General features: G+C 38.5%; 1 pseudogene; it reads left to right on the top strand.

Moving 5' to 3' along the window:
* The first annotated feature begins 4,349 nt into the window (after nt 1-4,349).
* On the top strand, nt 4,350-5,027 carry LOC118893998 (annotated as a pseudogene).
* The last annotated feature ends 1,951 nt before the right edge of the window (nt 5,028-6,978 follow it).

Below are 6,978 nucleotides of genomic sequence, written 5' to 3'. Positions count from 1 at the left end.
CTTTATTGAGGTATAACTGACATACAATATACAGCACATATTTAAACTGTACAAGTGATAAGTCTCTGCGTATGTGAAACCATCACCAAAATCAAGATAGTCAACATACTCATCGGCCCAAAAGTTCCCTTGCACCCTTTATAATACCTTCATCCTGTCCCCAGCCACCCACAGATCTTCTATCACATTAGTTTGCAATTCCTAGAATGTGATTCCTAGCATCATACAATATGTCCTCTTTTAATTTTTTTTTAATCTGGTTTCTTTCACTTAGCATCAGCATTCTGAGATTCACCCATGTTGCATGCATGTCCATTCTTTTTAATTGCAGAGTTGTATTCTATTGTGTGGATATACCAGAGTGTGCTTATCCATTTCTCTGTTGGTAGACATTTGAGTGATATCCAGTTTCTGGCTGTTAGAAATAAAGCCACTAAGAACATCTGCGTACAAATATTTGTTTAGACACAGCCTTTCATTTCTCTTGGGTAGACACCTAGGAATGGGATGGCTAAATCATATGGTGGGCTATATATTTAATTTTTTAAGAAACTGCCAACTGTTTTCCAAAGTGGTTGTATCATTTTACATTTCCACCAATAATATAAGAAGGTTCCAATTGCTCTAGATACTTGTCAGCACTTGGCATGGTCAGTTTTCAACTTTAGCCATTCTAATAGGTGTATATTTGTACCTCATATTTTCATGTGCTTATTTGCCATCCTACATCTTCTTTGGTGAAATGTCTATTCAAATATGTTGCCCATATTTTTAATTGGGTTATTTGAGTCTTATGATTGACCTTTGAGAGTTCTTTATATTTTCTGAGTACAAGTCTTTTTTCAGATCCATGAATATTTTCTCCAGTCTGTGGCTTGTCTTTTCATTCCCTTAACAGTGTCTTTTATAGAACAGAAGTTTTTAATTTTGATGATGTCCTATTTATCAATTTCTTCTTTTATGGATGGTGCTTTAGTTGTGTTTGCCTAACTTGAGCTTGCAACGCTTCTCTCCAATGTTTTCTTCTAGAATTTTTATAGTTACAGTTTCTATATTTAGGTCTATAATCCATTTCATGATAATTTATGTTTATCACAAGTTGAAGATTTTTTTGCATATCCAATTGTTTCAGCACCATTTGTTGAAAAAAATCCTTTCTTTATTGAATAATATTGAAATTTTGTCAAAAATCAGGTGTCCATATGTGCATGGGTTTATTTCTGTACTCTCTATTCTGTTCCACTGATCTATTTGTCTGTCTTTATGCCACTATCACAGTGTCCTTATTAATCTACCTTTACAGTAAGTTTTGAAATCAAGTATTGTTAATCTTGTTCTGGTTTATTTTATTTTGCAAAGCTGTTTTGGTTTTCTAGGTCCTTTGAATTACTGCCATGTGAATTTTAGAATCAGTGTGTCAATTTCTACTAAAAAAATGTGCTGGGATATTGATGAAACTATCCTTAATTACATGCTGATCACAGTTTTTAAACTCTTTTTATTTATTTATTTTTGGCCGCTTTGGATCTTTGTTGCTGTGCACGAGCTTTCTCGCCTTTCTCTCTAGGCGAGTGGGGGCTACTCTTCATTGCAGTGCACGGGCTTCTCATTGCAGTGGCTTCTCTTGTTGCAGAGCACGGGCTCTAGGCACGTGGGCTTCAGTAGTTGTGGTGTGCAGGCTCAGTAGTTGTGGCTCGCGGGCTCTAGAGCACAGGCTCGGTAGTTGTGGTGCATGGGGTTAGTTGCTCTGTGGTATGTGGGATGTTCCCAGACCAGGGATTGAACCCATTTCCCCTGCATTGGCAGGCAGATTCTTAACCACTGCACCACCAGGGACGTCCCCCTAATCACATTTAAATTTTACCAAGAATCTTTGAGTTATGGCATTATTCTTAGTATTTTATAGATGAAGAAACCAAGACTCATATAGGTTATAGAATCTCATTAGTGACAGAGTAAAACTTTGAACCCAAGTCTGCTGTAATTCTTGCTACCACTCTACCACAGTGCTTGAAGGAGCTAGCTGGGTCATATGGTGTCCCAGCTCTCAGCTGGCACTCCCCATTGGAACAGTTTTGGATTGTATTTAATACCTGAAGCCATCATTTGCCGTTTACTTGATTGCAAAATAGACCTTCAAAAACATATTCTTCATGCTCTCTCTGGTCCTCTCTTCATCTTCATTTCTTCTGTGAATGGGGAAAAATGCACACTCTCATCTATGGGTATAATACCTTCCCTCTAAGTCTCACTAACTGTTATTATAATGAGAACTTACCAGACTTGTTTACAAATGTTTGAATATTCATTTCCTTAAAAAGCATGTCACTCTCCTGTTGAAAAACAATTGATGACTCCTCAGTGTTACTGAAATTAAGTTGACTCATGGAGCATATTGAGAGTAGAAAGAGACCCAGAGATCATGTATACCAAACAGTGGTGAAGCAATATTCAACTCTGTTATTTCATATGTGAGAGCTGATTACCAAGGAGAGGAAGGGACATCTTGAAGCAAGGAATCTGTAACACCACCTCTAACAGATTTTCTGGGTTTGATTTTGTTTGGTTTTGAGCTCTATCTCAGGATTTTTATTTCAGTCTGGTCTAATGTTTTTGCCTCTAAAAATGTAAAAGACTCACTGTGACATTCAAGGCTCTCCTCAATTGCATTCCAGCTCATCCCCTGTCCTTTTACCATATTCCACTCAAATTGTGCCCACACCAGCAGAGCCCTTCCTCATCTCTGTGCTTTGTTTCTGCTGTCTTCAGCTAGTGATGAACTCTTTTTTTCTATCTGCATCTATTTCTTCTGAAATACCTTCACTCCCCATCATTTGAGGCTGATCTCAAATGCCACCTCTTCTATGAAACCTTCTCTGATTCCCCCAGCTGCATGCATAGGTTCTCCACCACCACCCCAAGTTCTCATTCCCCTGGGTCTGAGATGAAAAATACCCTGTGTGGGATTAACAGCAAATAGGTAACTACAGAAGAGAAGATCAGTGAATTTGATGACATAGCAACAGAAACACAAAATGAAAGCCCAAGAGAACAGGAAAAAAAATGAACAGACCATCAGTAAGATGTGGGACAGCTCCAAGTGACCTAATGTATGTGTAATGGGGATCACAGAAGAGGAGCACAATATTGAAGAAATAATGGCTGAAGTTTTTCTAAACTTAATTAAAACAAACAAACTGTATACTCACAGATACAAGAAGGTTGACAACCCCCCAAACACAAGAAACAGGAAGGAAAGTACAAGGCATATCCCAATCAAATTGTTTAAAACCAGTGGTAAAAAGAAAATTTAAAAAGCAATTAGAGAAAAAAGACACAGCACGTACAAAGGAACAAAGAGTAGAATCATAACAGATTTCACACTGAAAACACCACCGCTCAGAAGACAGAGGAGAAGCATCTTTAAAGTTCTGAAAAGGAAAACCAACTTAGGAATTCATTGCCCAGCAGAAAAAAAAACTTTGAATATGAAGGTGAAATAAGGACTTCTTAAGACATATAAAAGCTGGAAGACTTACTTCACTTAGTATGTTAATCTCTAGGTCCATCCGTTTGCTGCAAATGGCATTATTTCATTCTTTTTTTTTTTTTTTGGCTGCGCCAGGAGGCTTGTGAGATCTTAGTTCCCCAACCAGGGATCAAATCCGGGCCCTCAGCAGTGAAAGCACTGAGTCCCAACCACTGGACCGCCAGGGAATTCCCATATTTCATTCATTATTTATGGCTGAGTAATATTCCATTATATATATATATATATATCACATCTTCTTTATCCATTCATCTGTCAAAGGACACTCAGGTTGTTTCCATGTCTTGGCTATTATAAACAGCGCTGGGGGCTTCCCTGGTGGCGCAGTGGTTGAGAATCTGCCTGCCAATGCAGGGGATGCGGGTTCGAGCCCTGGTCTGGGAAGATCCCACATGCCGTGGAGCGACTAGGCCCATGAGCCACAATTGCTGAGCCTGCGCGTCTGGAGCCTGTGCTCCGCAACAAGAGAGGCCGCGATAGTGAGAGGCCCGCGCACCACGATGAAGAGTGGCCCCCACTTGCCACAACTAGAGAAAGCCCTCGCACAGAAACGAAGACCCAACACAGCCATAAATAAATAAATAAATAATAAAATAAAATAAACAGCGCTGCTATGAACATCAGGTGCATGTATCTTTTCAAATTAGAGTTTTTGTCTTTTCTGGATGTATACCCAGGAGTGGGATTCCTGGATCACATGGTGACTCTATTTTTAGTTTTTTAAATGAACCTCCATACCATACAATATCAGTTATATGTGGAATCTAAAAAAAATGTTACAAATGAACTTATTTACAAAATGGAAACAGCCCTGAGCCCCGGGGGGCGAGCTTGTGCGGCGCGAGGCGGGAACCTGTGGGATATCCGCGCGGGCTTGAGCCATGCTGAAAGTGGCCGGCCACCTCAGGCCCGGGCCGTCCTGCAGCAGTGCCTGCATGCCCAGGTGCAAGTACGCCCCGCCGAGGGGGACGCCGCGGCCCAGTGGGTGGAGGTCCAGAGAGGATTAGTGATCTACGTGTGATTTTTCAAGGGAGCTGATAAAGAGCTTCTTCCCAAAATGGTTAATACACTGTTAAATGTGAAATTAAGTGAAACAGAAAATGGCAAGCACATCTCTATATTGGATCTATCTGGCAACATTCTTACCATCCCTCAAGCCACCTTTGGGCGGAGAGTAAAAGGAAGAAGCATGCAGTATCACTCTAACTCTGGAAAAGAAGAGGGGTTAGAATTTTATTCCCAATTTGTGACTCTCTGTAAAAAAGAATTAGCTGCTAACAGCAAGTGTGCTGAAGCTGGGGGTGGTGACGGAACATGGCACTTACGGCAACAGGCAGGTGTTAAAGCTCGACACCTATGGACCATACACACACCTAACTGAGTTTTGAAAAATTAAAAGTTTCTACAGTTGTAATTAGATTCTCTTCCCCTTCTTGAGTACACTAATCTGCAGGATTTTTAGACAAGAAAATCCGGGGTCCCATCCATAACTCTGCAGCCGGCTAATTGGATGGCCTTGCCACGTCACCTAAACACTGGATCTCAGTCACCTTCCATCCTGCTTTCCCCTAAACTCACACTCAAAAAAATTTGAAAAATGCCTTCTATTCACTTTATGGTCATTGATAAGAACATGGAAATGTTCCTAGAGAGCTGTATTTAAGCATTTTACAATTAAGCATTCTGTGTAATCAAGAAAAATATATTTCTTATACCCTCAAATGCAGGTACTATGTAATAAAAATCACTATTTGGGTTAAAACTAGGTAAAACCCAGCACAAACCGATTATTATTTTGTCAATTTTGTTTTAGTATTTCAGATTTCCATATTTTGAATGAAAGAATATGCAATTTACTATTCCTTCTAATCATACCTATGAAAATGTAATCAGAAATGTTATTGTGCATTTTAATATTACCCTCCAAGGACATCCAAGTGCTTTAAATTATTTTAAGAATCTTTAGTTGATATAGGAACAAGGTATGGGGGACTAAAAGTTGTTTTTATTTAATATACTAATGGCTTAATATTCTGTTTCTCAGTTTTTTACCAAAATAATGTGTGTTGCATTTTCTGTCTTTGATTTTTAAAAGTCACTGTTTCATTAAATTAGTGTTCATAAATCTTTTAGGAAGTTCCTCTCTTGTCGGTTTAGATTGCTATAAAAGGAATAAAAAGGGACGCTTTCTACCGGAAAAGCAAACAAACAAACAAAACAAAATGGAAACAGACTCACAGACGTAGAAAACAAATTTATGGTTACCAAAGGGGCAGGGCGTGGGGAGGGATAAATTAGGAGTTTGGGATTAACAGATATACATGACTATATATAAAATAGATTAAAAAACAAGGACCTACTGTATAGCACAGGGAACTATATATTCAATATCTTGTAACAACCTATAATGGAAAAGAATCTAAAAAGGAATATATATATATATTATATATATATATGAATCACTTTGCTGTACACCTGAAACTAACACAACAGTGTAAATCAACTATACTTCAGTAAACTAAATAAATAAAAAGCTGAAAAAGCTCAGCAGCAGCAGGCCTATACTATAAGAAATAGCAACAGAAATCCATTAAAAATTATACCAGATGGAAATCTGGATCTATGGAAAGGACTGGAGAGTACCAGGAATGGTAACTACATGAGTAAGTGTATATGATCTTTTTTATTACAAGTCCCTCTCAAAGATCATTTTGAAAAATGTAATTGCCTGTTTAAAGCAAAAATAATAGCAATGTATTGGGGACTTTATAACATAGGTCGAAGTAAAATGTATGACATCAATACACTGTAAAGTTTCTTAGCCATTATCACAATTAAGAGCTTATTAGGCCAAAGGTGAAATATGACAGTTCACTTTTTGAAGTATATCCTTCCGTGCAGCTGAAATGCCACCTCCTCCAAAAAGGCCACTTAGGTTGATGGGCTTTCTTTGGCCTGTCTTCCCACAGCACTCCATGCCCCTTTTAGGAGTGCTCGTTCTCTAAAGTTATTGTCTGTGATCCAGCGTTATTACTCTCCTTCTCATGTTCAATCCCTACCAAACTGTTTGTAGAAAAGCTTGAGCCTCCTAGATCTCTCCGAGTTCCAAATAACAAATTTAATCAGAGAAGTGAGGAAATGCAAAAGCAAAGGAAAACAGTCAAGCAAGACAAATAATAATAGTTTAGCCATAAAACAAAGTCAAGGACCTTTAGTTCCTCCTCAAGGGCTATAGGTAATATCCTGAGCCGTATTCTTGAGTTGTTTTGCAGATACTAAAACCCCCAGCAGAGCAAGAGGGAGGGGATATGGGGATATATGTATACGTATAGCTGATTCACTTTGTTATACAGCAGAAACTAACACAACATTGTAAAGCAATTATACTCGAGAAAAGATGTTAATAAAAACAAAATAAAATAAAACCC

The sequence above is a fragment of the Balaenoptera musculus genome, chromosome 4 (assembly GCF_009873245.2).
Source record: "Balaenoptera musculus isolate JJ_BM4_2016_0621 chromosome 4, mBalMus1.pri.v3, whole genome shotgun sequence".
NCBI classification, from domain to species: Eukaryota; Metazoa; Chordata; class Mammalia; order Artiodactyla; family Balaenopteridae; genus Balaenoptera; species Balaenoptera musculus.
This window is presented reverse-complemented; position numbering and strand designations above follow the sequence as displayed.